The sequence below is a fragment of the Triticum dicoccoides genome, chromosome 4B (genome assembly GCF_002162155.2).
Source record: "Triticum dicoccoides isolate Atlit2015 ecotype Zavitan chromosome 4B, WEW_v2.0, whole genome shotgun sequence".
Classification (NCBI taxonomy): Eukaryota; Viridiplantae; Streptophyta; class Magnoliopsida; order Poales; family Poaceae; genus Triticum; species Triticum dicoccoides.
Genome location: NC_041387.1, coordinates 234179758 through 234194949, shown reverse-complemented (window position 1 = coordinate 234194949; position 15192 = coordinate 234179758). Strand labels below are relative to the sequence as shown.

Below are 15192 nucleotides of genomic sequence, written 5' to 3'. Positions count from 1 at the left end.
CGCCAACACTACCCAGACTTCCAGCTCGAGGACGAGCCGTTTGCGCAGGCGGGGAGAGATGTTATGACCGGGATAACTTATACCCGTAGGAGGCCCACCGGGCAGGTTTAGTTAGGGGCTTAGCCCACAAGTTATCTTATTTTCATGGCTATATAAACAAGCTGTAAGACTCCTTTTCAGATTAAGCAATAAGACAATTCTATTGCCTGGCTCCCAGAGGAGCCGGAACCCTAAACCCTAGCCGCCTCCTCTCACCGCCGCCGCCTTCTCCACGCGCACGACGGCGCCCAGCCGCCGCCGGCCGCGTGCTCACCCGCGCCCCACTCCCTCCTTCCCCTACAAGCTACGGCCTAGACCCGGCAGAACCCTAGCTCCTAACAATGGTCAATAAATATATAAATACTGCCGTACAGCAGTTTTATACCAAAACAAATAGTAGTAACTCCATACCTAAGTAAAGCCACTCTGTATGTATCAGTCACATCCTGCTAAATAGCGTAGGTAGTTTTGCTGCTTCATAGGCTCGAAGAGAAATGGGAGATTCAGCTAACTCTGTATGTATCAGCCACATCCTGCTAAATTGCGCAGGTAGTTTTGCTGCTTCATAGGCTTGAAGAGAAACGGGAGATTCAACTAAAACATAAAAGGAGACAATGATACACAACAGGTAGTTTTGCTGCTTCATAGGCTTGAAGAGAAACGGGAGATTCAACTAAAACATAAAAGGAGACAATGATACACAACAGCTAGTAGTCCCTTGCGTTCAGCATCACAGAGCAAAGTGGATTGAAAAAGTTGCGATTCAGGTTCGCTTTTTTTCATTTATATATATGCATGAATTAACCAACTCATATGGCAATAAAACTACAGTGATAGATAAAAGCGACAAATGAAATGTGGTGTCTTTAGTACCATACTAATAAATAACTATATAAATAACTATCCCACTATATGCATTCCTACTCTGCTAAGACAAAGAATGTGTTGTACAATGCCAAGATGTTAACCAAGAATTTTTCATAATTCAGATCAGCAAAAAGCTCAACAAAATACATGCAAACAAACAGCAAATATGAAACAAAATTTGACTATTTAATCTTTTAGAGCCCAGTTCGGATGATAAAAAACATGACAACAGGGTTTTATGCATACTTCTGTAGATACATGCATGTACTATTTGTTAGGTACCAAAAATAGCACATTTACCTGTATGACCATGTCTCTAAGGAACATGACTACTCCAATACAAAATTGATGTTTAAAGTACATGCAGCAGACAGTTTGAACTTTCATGACTAAGATACACAAAAGTATTTTTTGCAAAAGACCTTTGCGTTTCATTGTATTGAAAAGAGAGAGTGTTTTATGTTACAGCCCTCCTAGGAGGCGAATTACAGTCTGGGGACATGAGCTAATGCACATCCCAGGTCGGAGGCAAGACTACTCTAAGTCCAGCAGCTCCTGCCACAGCCCAAAGTTTGGCCTCCTCCTTGATGCCGTGAACCAGCGTTCGGATGGATGGGCGCGCGTCGTTGAAGATGCAATCGTTTCGGTGCTTCCAGATCATCCAGGATGTAAGAAGTGTCACGGATGCCAGCCCTTTGCGCATCGCCTTGGGCGTGACTTGCCGGGCATCATGCCACCAATCAAAGAGGGTAACCTCATTGTTCGGGGGCCTGCAAGTCATGCGCATCCAAGCGAGGATCTCGAACCAGACGTGCCTCGAGAAGGGGCACCCAAGGAGGAGATGGCGCAATGTTTCAGGCTCCTGGCTGCAAAGGGGGCAGCTGTTGTGGTGTTGCAGTCCATGCCGGGCGAGGCGGTCCACCGTCCAGCATCGATCCAAGCTGACAAGCCAGAGGAAGAATTTCACTCCGGGTAGTGCCCAACTCTTCCATGTGAGCTTCCAGTTGTTGCAGGTCGTCGAACCGTGGAAGGAAGCGATGTAGGCAGATTTGGCGGTGTAGGTGCCCGACGCGGTCCACTTCCACACGAGCTGGTCTGGCATGTCTGAGAGCGTCGTGCCCTCAATCAGGCGCCAGAGTAAGATATACTGGCTGATTTCGTGAATGCCCACAACTCCATGGATGTCCCGCGCCCAGAGGTGTCCCGGCAAGCCGTCGGCCACCGTCGTAGCTTTCCTTCGCCTTCTGGGGATGCATGAGTGCAGAAGCGGCGCGATTTCACGAACGAAGCATCCTTCAATCCATCTGTCCTCCCAGAACTTCGTGGTTTGACGGTGTAGGTGCTAGCAAAGAAAAATGCACGCTCCTCAGTGGAAAACTGCAGGTCCAAGCCATTCCAAGCGCGACGTTCGTCGGTGCAGCTGAACCAAAGCCATCGAACACGAAGCGATAGGCCCGTGCGCTCCAGATCGTGGACTCCTAGCCCACCCATGGACAATGGGCGGGCGACATGGCGCCAATTGACATGGCAGTGTCCTCCGTTGGCTTCGGCGCGGCCAGCCCAAAGGAAGCCGCACTGGACTTTTTCGAGCAGCCTGAGAGTCTTCTTTGGAGGGGCAAGCACAAGCAACTGGTGGAGCGGAATCGCGCCTAGGACCGATTTCACTAGGGCGAGGCGGCCGGCTCAGTTCATCAGCCATGCCTTCCAAGAGGGGAGGCTCCTGGCCACCCTGTCGACGAGGGGTAGCAGCTGGGCAACAGTAGGGTGTCGGATGGTAAGGGGGATGCCTAGGTAGGTGAGGGGGAACTCGACGATTGGGCAACCCAGGAGCTGGACGGCTGGGGCAGCCTTGTCGGCCTTGCAACGAATGAGCGTGGCTGAGCTCTTGGCGTAGTTCACATGCAATCCAAAGGCCCGGCCGAACAAGTGCAGGATGGCCTTGACAGCTTCAATGTCATTAGAGTTGGGATGGCAGAATAGGACGACGTCGTCCGCATATAGCGAGATTGGCCGTATGGACCTTGTGGGATGCAATCTGTAGGATTCCCATGTCCGCAACTCGCTTGAATTGGCGCCCAAGAGTGTCCACGGCGAGGACGAACAACTGAGGTGAGATGGGGTCACCTTGGCGTAGGCCCTGGCGATGCCAAATTGGGGGGCCAGGACTCCCGTTGAGCAGCACCTTCGTGCTAGCAGAAGACAGCAAGATCGCGAGCCACTCCAAGGATCTGTCTTCGAAGTCGTACTGTCGCAGCACCTCGAAGAGAAATGGCCATGAAAGCGAGTTGAAGGTGCGAGCAAGGTCAAGCTTGAGGAGGATATGCGGCGCCCCGAGCTGGTGCAGCAAGTGTGCGGACTGCCGAACAAGGACAAAATTGTCGTGCAAACTGCGGCCGGAGATGAAGGCGTTCTGGTTGTTGTTGACGAGCGAGTCAAGCTTTGGCGCAAGGCGGAGCGACAACACCTTGGCGAAGATCTTGACCACCAAGTGAATGAGGCTGATCGGTCTGTAGACTCGCAGACCGCGCGCATCGGCGTGCTTTGGCAGCAATGATAGGAGGGCTTCATTTAGGCGTGAGAATCCGCGGCCATGCAAGTCGTAGAGCTGCTGAAAGACGGCGGCGAAATCATCCTTGACGATGGGCCAGCAGGCGCGGAGGAACTCGGTGGTAAAGCCGTCCGGCCCCGGGGCCTTGCGCGCCGGTAGCCGCTTGATGGCATTCCAGATTTCATCGTCGGTGAAGGGCGCGTCAAGCTCGAGGAGGTCGTCAGTGGGCTCGATGAGCTGCGCGAGGTTGAGCGTGCACTCGCGATGGGTAGCGGTGCCCAGGAGGTCGTCGAAGTGCGCGAAAGTGGCCGCGGTCATGTCGTCGTGGCCGGTAAGGGCCTGTCCATCAACGACCAGGCTATGGATCATGTTCTTCTGGCGGCGGTAAGAGCACTGGCGGTGGAAGAAGGAAGTGTTTGCATCCCCGTCCTGGAGGGAGGCGATGCGCGCTCGTTGACGTGCGATGGTGCGCTCAAGCGATGCCAGTCCCATGTAGGAGGTTTTGATTTGATGGCGAAGCCAATCCTCATGCCCGGAGAGATGCTGACTCTCATGCGCGGCGTCGAAGCAGAGCAGCAGCTCGCGGGAAAGGGCCATCTTGTGGCGCACGTTGCCAACAGTGCGAGCATTCCAGCCAGTCAGCTTACGTGCGGTGGCTTGCAGGCGTAGCATGAGTCGCTCGAAGGGGTCAGCGGAGCTGACGGAGTGCCAAGCCGCTGCAACTACCTCCTGGAATCCTGGCAACCGAACCCAATAATCCTCGAAGTGGAAGCGGCGACGACTGGGCGGAATTGGGGAGCAGTCCAGGAGGGGGCTGTGGTCCGACACGACGGAGGCCAGTACCTCGGGGTGATCGCTCGCTGGACCATGTGTACCGGCGGCCACTTAGGTACACCTCCTTGAGCGCCAGGTCATTGAGGAGACGCCGGAACCGTCCTATCATGCGCCTGTCCACGTTCCCGTTGTTCTTATCCTCGTCCCGGTATATGAGGTTGAAGTCACCACAGAGCATCCACGGGCCCGGGCAAACAATGCGCAGATCGAGAAGCTTCTGGAGAAAGGCAATCTTGTCGGCGTCGGATTGAGGTCCATAGACAACCGTAATCCACCATGGCGCGTGCTGGCTCCAGGGGGTGGCCACCTTGGCAGACAGTGTGTTGGCGGTGAGCTCGAGGTTGGTGATTGTCACCTCCCTGCTTTACCATGCCAGCAGTATGCCTCCGCAAGTGCCTATCGCCGGCAGGTACACATACTCGTCAAACTCAGAACCGAGCGCCTCAAGGACAACCGACGAGCAAATCAAAGCCATTTTAGTTTCTTGAATACAGACAATGGTGGCGCCACTAGACATGATCAGTGAGCGGACAGTGGTGCGTCTAGCGCATGCATTGAGGCCTCGCACATTCCATATCGCAATCTTGAGGTTGTGATCCATGAGCACAAGGTCGACGGGGGGTCCGAGCGCAAGGCTGGACCGTGATCGCGCCCCCAGAGGCGTCGCAATGGCGTGCGCGGGTGCCGAGTCGACGGGGAGTTCGCGATCAACCAATGCCGCAATGGCAGAGAGCACGGCAAGTGGGATCGGTGTTGCAAACACGTCATCATAGGCCTTCATTTCTGTGGCGATGATCTTCTGGTTGGTGCCAACGATCCCAAGGGTGCGCAACACCTGGACTTGCGCCTGGCGCTCGACCGTGGGTGGTGCAGCAGCTTGGTTCGCCGCCAATGATGCAGAGCGGCCGCGTCGGGGGTGAAGTTCAACGGCTGCCGGTGAGCATGTTTGCCGGGAGTGGGGAGAACCGAGCTCAAGTGTCCAATGGCCGCCGTCAGGAACTCCCCTAGAGTCCAAGTGGCTCCTTGTGCCCTGGAGCGGCAAAAGTGATAGGTGGAGAGGCGAAGCGATGTGCGCTCGATCGCAGGGAGTTCGCGGGAGACGAGCGGTTTTCCTTCAAGTGCTGCTCCGCATGAGGTTGCACGGCCTCAAGGTCTGGCCTTGTGGGTGACGCAGGCTGGGCATCCTGGGCGGTAAACCTGCTGGGCCCATGGAGGTCGCGGCCCAGATTTGGAGTGCGTGCATGGCCCGGCCCAGTGGCGACAATTTCCTCGCCATGCAACACAGGTGTAGCTAGCGCCATGCCAGTTTAGGCCTATCAGCCTTTGCAATGTGATTTATAAAATAGCTTCTAAAGTGGTGTCGAATAGATTGAAGTTGATATTGCCAGATATTATCTCAAAGGAGCAATCAGCCTTTGTTCCCGGGAGGTTGATCACGGATAATATTATTTGTGCGTATGAATGTTTGCACTTCATGAAGAGAAACAGATCCAAGACAAACAGCTTTTGTGCACTTAAGCTTGATATGATGAAGGCATATGACAGACTAGAGTGGCCTTATCTAAAGGCAATTATGGTTAAGCTTGGCTTTGCACCAGATTGGATCCATACAGTTATGAGCATGATCACTTCTGTTTCATTCTCGGTCTTGTTTAATGGAGAAAGATTAGAGAGCTTCTCACCTTCCAGGGGTATCAGGCAGGGAGATCCTATTTCCCCTTACTTATTCTTGATTGCAGCGGAGGGCCTTTCGTGCCTTTTAAAACACAGTTCTCAGTCATTAGTGCTCGGTGGCATAAAGGTGGCGCCCACGGCTCCGGTAGTGAACCACCTTTTGTTTGCAGATGACAGCCTGCTGCTTTTCAAGTCTAGTGTCCAGGGGGCAAATGAGGTTTCAAACCTACTTGATGCATATTGCTTGGCTTCGGGCCAAAGGGTAAACTATGATAAATCGTCCATATTTTTCAGTAAGGGATGCCCGGAGACCCTTAGGGTGGAGATAAAGAATATACTTAATGTGCAGAATGAGTCTTTGAGTGAAAAGTATTTGGGTCTGCCGACCGATGTTGGACAGTCCAAAAATGGCACCTTCAAATGTTTACGAGACAGAGTTTGGGAAAGGATAAAGGGATGGATGGAGAAACTTTTATCAGTGGCAGGAAAGGAGGTTCTCATAAAATCTGTGGCTCAAGCTTTACCAGTTTTTTCGATGTCTTGCTTCAGATTACCTCGAGGCCTTTGTGGAAGCATTACGTCACTCATTCGTCAATTTTGGTGGGGGAGCAAGAGAGGCAAGAGGAAACCATGTTGGGTAGCTTGGGATTTGATGACCCGACCGAAAAGTTTGGGAGGACTTGGCTTTCGGGATATAGAAATCTTCAACTTGGCACTTTTGTCTCGGCAAATTTGGAGATTATTGAATGATCCCTCCTCTCTTAGTGCACAAATCCTTAAAGCATCATATTTTCCACAATGTACAGTCCTTGAAGCTCAACTAGGTCCACATCCTTCTCAGGTGTGGCGATCTATACTTGATGGGAGAGATATTATCACCCAAGGAGCTATCCGGCGTATTGGTGATGGAACTACCACGAACATATGGCAACATAGTTGGATCCCAAGGGACGGAATGATGAAGCCGGTGGCCTCCTTAGTTGCTGACCCACCGCAACTGGTTTCTGATCTGATCGACCACACTAGAGCTGCGTGGCGAGAGGACTTGCTTAGACAGGTGTTCATACCCATTGATGTGGAGGCGATCTTGCAAATACCGCTCTGTACACGGCGTGTGGACGATTTCTGGGCATGGAATGATGATCCAAGGGGGCGTTTTTCTGTATGGTCAGCTTATAAGATGATTGTCAAGATCAAGATTGGGCGCGAGGCATGGCTGGAGGAAAGGGAGGATCCTTCCAACTCTGAACATGAGATGAGGGGGTGGAACTCGCTATGGAACATGTCAGTGCCACCGAAACTGCGCTTTTTCACTTGGCGATTGGCGCAACACTCACTCCCTACGGGAGATGTCCTAAACCATCGTCATATGGCCACTATGAGTGCTTGCTCCCTATGCGGAGGGCAGGATAGCTGGCGGCATTCTTTGCTGGAGTGTAATGTGTCTAGGTGTGTGTGGGCACTTTCAGAAGCTGAGATGGTCGAGCACATGTGGGCAACCTCAGAACCTGACGCACGGCTGTGGCTCTTTGCCATGAATGACTCTCTTCCACCGGAGCAATTTCAGTTGATGATTGTTACTTTATGGGCGATTTGGAGTGCAAGACGGAAAGCTATACATGAGGATATATACCAGACTCCGTTTGCCACTGACAACTTCATCAAAGCTTACTTATCAGACATAGAGTTTTTGAAGAAGGAGGAAGCACATGGGATAGCAGTACCACGACCCCGTACGTGGATTCCACCACCAACAGATTACTACAAACTCAATGTGGACGCGGCCGTGTCACGCCCAGGTACGTTTGGCGCAGTTGGTGTGGTTTGCAGGGATGAGAGAGGCTTGTTCATGGGAGCGTCAGCTCTCGTTTTCAGAGGACTGCACAACCCCCAAGTGCTAGAAGCACTAGCTGTTCGGGAGGCATTAGCACTTTCAGAAGATCTCTATATCAACCATTTACTTGTTGCCTCCGATTGCAAGGTGGTGGTAGATGCAATCAGACAGGGAAGCTCAGCAGAATTTGGAGCCATTGTCGAGGAAATCAAGACTAGAGCAACTACCTTTATTTCATGTTCGTTTACTCATGAGTATAGGACCTCCAATACGGAGGCCCATAATCTCGCAAAGCATGCGTTATCTTTAGGGTTTGGCCGACACACTTGGCTAGGACAACCCGGCGATCTTCTTTTTGTACCTATGAACATTATGATTCAGTAATAAAGCTTTGTGAGATTCTCAAAAAAAAAAAAAGCTAGCGCCATGCCAGAAACGGTTTGAGATTCGAACGGGGACGGTGCCATGGCTCCAACGCCACCGCGATCGTCACTGTTGGGCTGTGGCGGCAGGTGTACAGGGCGGACGCAGCCTGTCCCATCGATGGGTAGGGGCAAAGTTTGCACCGACAAGGGATCCACCTCGGGTGCCGTTCGCGCGAGGGGCAGCTTGTCGGGGACGGGGACCTCACTTGGCAACGCTGGATCCAGAGTCGGACGAATCAGAGGGCCAGGCGGGACAGGCGTCAACAGGGCGTGGGCATCCACTTGCGCAGGGGGCGATAGTGGGTTGGGAGGGGGATCTATCGTGGCGGGGTCCACGGAGGGGTCACCCGTGGCAGGATCAGGCAGTCGGCTTCTTTATTGCCAGACGCATTTTCGAGTGACGACGACGTTGTCGGCGGGCCCCGGCTTGCGCAGGCCAGGGTGACATCCTCGTGGCGCTGGCGGTTGGATCTTGACGCGGTGGCGCCATATGCTGGCGGGTGTCCGCCGAGCACCAACCAGTGGCGTTGGCCACCCCGTCCGCGGCGGGAGCCGGCAACGGTGGACCAGGTGAGGGCATCGAAAGCTCTGCCATGGGTGCGCCCAGTGGTTGGCGAAGCGGCATCATGGCGACGACGCTTGCGGCCACGGCGACGAGCGGGGCCGCGTCGAGCGTTGCGTCGGGGTGGCCGTGGCCATCCTCGGCGCCTCCATGGTCGCCGGCGTCTGCACGGGGTCCGGTGGCAGCGGCAACCGCTCGACGTCCGCGCTGACAAGCCGGATGGAGACAGGGTAGGTCAGCGTACGGACGGAGGGGGCCTCGGACGGGACGCGCGCCGAGACGAGCTCAACGATCTCGAAGATGGCTTGGCAGCGGATGCGACCTCGTTTCGGGGTGGAGGCGCTCCACCCAACAGCTCGAGCCAAGGAGGTGCTCAGCCTGGATAGGAGCCACGCCTGGGTAGGGATGCCGCGGAGCTCAAGCTCGACGCGTTGCTCGAACCTGTCACAGCCGGCGTGGGCAAGCTTACTCCAAGGGCGGAGGGAGAGCGCGAAGTTGGGGCCGTTGATGAAGTGGTCGCCGCAGATCCTGTTCTTGATGGCTGCGTGTTGCAGATGATGAGGAAATCCTCGGGATGGTGGATGTGGATCGTGAAGTCCCCGGGGCGCAACTCGAGAGTGGTGTACAGCGTATCCGCAACCTCGTCCGTGGTGACCACGGGCCTGGTGCCCGTGATGGAGGCGACCATCCCGCACCGCAGCACTTCCTCCGCCTTCTCCATCTCCATAGACTGAGAGAGGATGACGCGAACTGGACTCGGGGGATCAGCGGCTTGCACAGCCGTTGGCGTGGCGCGCATGGGCGGAGGAGGGGGCGGCGGCGGAGTGGCGTGGCGCCGCGGCTGAAGCGGGGCCTACTGCAACGCGCGGTCCCTAGCTCTGCGCTCAGGCGTGCATTCCCGGGAGATGTCGCCGGAGAGGAGGCAGTGTCTGCACCTGACCTTGTTCATGCAGTCACGGACGTGGTGGCCCGGGTAGAGGCAGCGGAAGCAGAGGCCGGCCTCTTCCTCTGGCGTGGGACTGCAGCGAGAGCGAGGCGCGGGAGCCTCAGTGCGTTGGGTGCGGCGGCGCCGACCCCTGCCCCTCGGTCGCAGCCAGGCGCCGCCCTCGTCCGGCGCCTCCGCCTCCACGCGCTCGACGCGGTGGACCTCCAAGCGGGGGCCGAGGCGGGAGGAGGCGGGCACGCGCTGGGCCGGGGCTTGGGCGGACTGTAGCTGGAGGAGCGGCAGTGCAGGGGTGGAGCTGCAGGCCACGTCGCGGTAGGAGCGCCGACCGGAGGAGTCGGTGTCGGTGGCGCGCGCCCCCGTCGGCGTTGCTAGAGGCCATAGCGCCGGGAGGAGGGCATGGCTGGGGCAGAGGGCTGGGAGGGGAGGGCCGCCAGCGAGGGCTGGACGGCGGCGGGAGGGCTGGGAGGGGAGCGGAGCGGAGCGGGGGCTCATCCGACATGCCACTACACAGAAGTATTTAGATTCACCATATGAGAATAATAGTAGTAGATTTGACATGATATTTACATCTATTATTCATTGTTTAAATACCATATTATTACGAAAGTTAACATCAAAGCTTTGCAATGATGCCTGCTGATTGCCAATGTCTTAAAGACTACAACAACATATCTTCATATCTTCTGTACATGAGGAGTAATTGATCTCACCCAGGTTAATGATGACTGTAACGCCATGACATGTGAAATATCAAATTAGCAGCTGAGTCTTCCAGTATCATGCTGAATTTTCAGATCATTGTCCACGTAATCATTCCACATATCCGTAGGTGATAATAGATAGAGTTGGATAAGAAATGCTGCATAACTAATACAAAGATGACAAAGGAGAGAGGGTGCACAGAACCTCGTTTTCTTGGGTGAGAATGTAGTTGGCCTTGGTTTCAAGTCATATGTATCTGAAATATGTGGCAAATTAAAACGATCATTCCAGTCTTCCTGAAACTTCTGCTTCCAAGATGGATCACTAAAATCCAATTCCATTTATGTAGAAGTAGCTTTAACACGAAGTGGAGTGAGCATTTTTTCTTCTTGTTGTTTTTGCATTCTTTGGCATTTGAATGAGAACATCCATGTAAAAACAGATCTCTTGTTCAATGCAGCCACTACTGCTGCGTGTTACAAAAACCGCCGCTCAGTTTTTGCAACAATAGCCATCCAAGAGGACAAGAAACAAGATCTGCAGATGTAATTCCGGTTTCAGTCTTCAAACGGTGAATAAAGAAGTTATAAACAGGTCGAACATTCAACTGAATAAGACTTCCTATCCCCCAATTCTTTCTTTCTTAGAAAAGATGGATTCAGTATAGAACATAGGTCACTGGAACATAAGCAAAATAAAATAAACAATAACATCAAAAAGCGGGAACAAACCTGACTTTGTTAGAAAGAGAATTCACCTTGTTATTCACCAAAATCTTCCTCAAGATTCTTCCTCTTCTCTTCTTTTTCAGATCTGCACTGTGTTCAGAAAAATCAAGAAAATAAAATCAGATTACCAGAGAACTGGGGGATCAAGAGGTAAAAACTGAGGGGAAGAAGATGGCGAGGCTGTAGATGTGCATCCTGGATACTCTGGCATCACGGTCCTCCCCCCACCTCCGTCCTGCTCATCCTCCATCTTTCATATCCACCATAAAAACCACATGCCCAGATCCTAATTGTGAGGGAGGAAGGAATCGGGAGAAGGAACATACACAGGGAGGTGTTCCAAGGAGGCGCTAGGCCGCTGCCTTCCACCATTTTCATGGAGAGGTTGAGGCAGAGCACCGGAGGAGAGGGGGCAGCAACCCAGCTTGTGAAAGCCAGCACAAAGGACTCCGCGATGGTGGGCGGCGCATAGAAGAGAGCACCGCCGGCACCGAGGTTGGACGAGGGACGGGGGCTTGGCATCGTGGAAGGAGAGAGAGGAGGCAGCGGTGGCGGGAAGGAAGGAGTGGATTGAGCGAGGAGGATGCGTCGTTTTCACTGGCACTCGCCTTTTACCGCTGGGAGTCTAGGTTTCCCGACGAAGTGTACACGAAACAGGAGAAAAATCATCTTATTTCGTGACCCCGCACCTAATAAGGTCCACAAGTCATCCATTTTAGCAGGCAGTATAAATGTGAAACATGAAGCAACGGTGAAAAGATTGACAGTGAGGTTAGTCGTACCACAACAAAAAGATCGTGTGTTCCATGAAGCCCAGCGCTCGCAGGTGCCCCAGGAAGGCGGGTTGCCTAGAGTGGCTTATATGTTCGATATCAGCTTGTGTGTCACTAATTAATGAAAGCATGTGCACGGTTTTTTGTTGTTTAGATTACTATAATACCATAATAAACAAAGGAAGATACACCTTTTCACGAAATATCAATTGTGCGTCAATTGACCAGGGTAAGTCACAATTCTTCTTCTTTTTGCTAACTACACGTTCTCTACATCCATTAAACAAAAGGACTGATACACAATAAACCTGCTATAATAAATTTGCTTAGTAAATTCATATTTATGTAGTACTCCCTCCGTCCCACAATGTAAGACAATTGCAAGCTAGTTTAGCTTGCAAAAACATCTTATATTATGGGACAGAGGGAGTATATTATTAAAAGTGATTGTCGTTTCAGACATGGCCTATGCAATCCAGAGAACGGCGAGCAGAAAAAACTTAATAACAAGCTAAAAATTCATTACTCACTGTGCCTTCAGCGTATTATTCTGACAAATCAAAACTCTGCCCTTTTCCTCTACCGTCTGGAAATGTGCAAACAATACTTAAGATTCTTATGAGTAAAAATGAAAATTGATTACCGCAAAAGTACTTAATTAACACATTTCAAACCTCAACATCACTAAAGCTTCTAATGTTGTTAACATATTCATCGGTGTTCTGCCTTTTTTGAGCCCTTTCCCCTCCAGTCACGGAGTGTGAGTTTCTTCTTTTGGATGGCTCTGCCTCCTTGGCCCAACGTTCAGGCGCTGGTGCTGGCAGCATTTCATGGCAGAATTATAGCCACTCAGCAAACTTGTTCTATGCATAGAGCAGAAATCAGTCCCATATTGTGACGCCCCCGATTTGACCGTACACTAATCATGCACGCAAATGTGTACGATCAAGATCAGGGACTCACGGGAAGATATCACAACACAACTCTAAAACATAAATAAGTCATACAAGCATCATAATACAAGCCAGGGGCCTCGAGGGCTCGAATACAAGTGCTCGATCATAGACGAGTCAGCGGAAGCAACAATATCTGAGCACAGACATAAGTTAAACAAGTTTGCCTTAAGAAGGCTAGCACAAACTGGGATACAGATCGAAAGAGGCGCAGGCCTCCTGCCTGGGATCCTCCTAAACTACTCCTGGTCGTCGTCAGCGGGCTGCACGTAGTAGTAGGCACCTTCGGTGTAGTAGGGGTCATCGTCGACGGTGGCGTCTGGCTCCAGGGCTCCAGCATCTGGTTGCGGCAACCAGGTAGAAGGGAAAGGGGAAAAGAGGGAGAAAAGCAACCGTGAGTACTCATCCAAAGTACTCGCAAGCAAGGAGCTACACTACATATGCATGGGTATATGTGTAAAGGGCCATATCGGTGGACTGAACTGCAGAATGCCAGAATAAAAGGGGGATAGCTAATCCTGTCGAAGACTACGCTTCTGGCAGCCTCCGTCTTGCAGCATGTAGGAGAGAGTAGATTGAAGTCCTCCAAGTAGCATCTTCAAGTAGCATCTCCAAGCAGCATCTCCAAGTAGCATCGCATAGCATAACCCTACCCGGCGATCCTCCTCTCGTCGCCCTGTAGAAAAGCGATCACCGGGTTGTCTGTGGAACTTGGGAGGGTGTGTTTTATTAAGTATCCGGTTCTAGTTGTCATAAGGTCAAGGTACAACTCCAAGTCGTCCTGTTACCGAAGATCACGGCTATTCGAATAGATTAACTTCCCTGCAGGGGTGCACCACATAACCCAACACGCTTGATCCCATTTGGCCGGACACACTTTCCTGGGTCATGCCCGGCCGCGGAAGATCAACACGTCGCAGCCCCACCTAGGCACAACAGAGAGGCCAGCACGCCGGTCTAAACCTAAGCACACAGGGGTCTGGGCCCATCGCCCATAGCACACCTGCACGTTGCGAGGGCGGCCGAAAGCAGACCTAGCCTAGTGGCGTTCCAGTCCAATTCGGCGCGCGCCGCTCCGTCGCTGACGTCTGAAGTGCTTCGGCTGATACCACGACGTCGGGATACCCATAACTACTCCCACGTAGATGGTTAGTGCGTATAGGCTCGTAGCCAGACTCAGATCAAATACCAAGATCTCGTTAAGCGTGTTAAGTATCCGCGAACGCCGAACAGGGCCAGGCCCACCTGTCTCCTAGGTGGTCTCAACCTGCCCTGTCGCTCCGCCACAAAGTAACAGTCGAGGGCCGTCGGGAACCCAGGCCCACCTCTACCGGGATGGAGCCACCTGTCCTTTCAGCCCCCTCGTCAGAATCACTTGCGGGTACTCAACGAGCTGACCCGACTTTAGTCACCATCTGTATAGTATGTATGTATGTATAATATATACCCGTGATCACCTCCCAAGTGATCACGGCCCGATAGTATAGCAAGGCAGACTGACAAGAATGTAGGGCCAATGATGATAAACTAGCATCCTATACTAAGCATATAGGATTGCAGGTAAGGTATCAACAGATGTAGCGACAATGTCAGGCTATGCATCAGAATAGGATTAACGAAAGCAGTAACATGCTACACTACTCTAATGCAACCAGTATAGAGTAGAATAGGCGATATCTGGTGATCAAGGGGGGGGGGCTTGCCTGGTTGCTCTGGCAAGAGAGAGGGGTCGTCAACTCCGTAGTCGAACTGGTCAGCAGCAGCGTCGGTCTCGTAGTCTACCGGAGAGAAGAGGGGGAAGAAATAATGAATACAGAGCAAACAAAGCACCACAAAAAATATCAAGGCAATACGCGGTGTTCGGTGTGCCCTAACGCGGTAGTAGGTGATACCGGTGAAGGGGGGGAAACCCCCGGGAAAGTATTCCCGGTGTTTCGTGTTTTCGGGCAGAGGAGCCGGAGGGGGAAAGTTGCGGGTTCGATAGGTTAGGGGTGTGTGGCGGACGAACGGACCGCGTATCCGGATTCGTCTCGTCGTTCTGAGCAACTTTCATGTTGAAAATAATTTAATCCAAGTCACGGATTAAAAGATATGATTTTCTAAAGATTTTATTAGTTTTTGGAATTTAATTAGTTATTTAATTTAATTCGAAATTTGGTTTTATGACATCAGCATGATGTCATGCTGACGTCAGCAGTCAACAGAGTTGACTGGGTCAACTATGTGTGGGACCCTCATGTCATTGATTGATTAGTCTAATCAGGGGGTTAATTAAGTTAACTAGTAATTAGGTTAATCTAATCAAGA

At 52.2% G+C, this 15192-nt stretch overlaps 1 pseudogene; it reads right to left on the bottom strand.

Annotated features, from left to right (window-relative positions):
* Window positions 1-12458: 12458 nt before the first annotated feature.
* The window catches only part of LOC119292634, a 13530-nt pseudogene continuing 10796 nt past the window's right edge, over window positions 12459-15192 (bottom strand).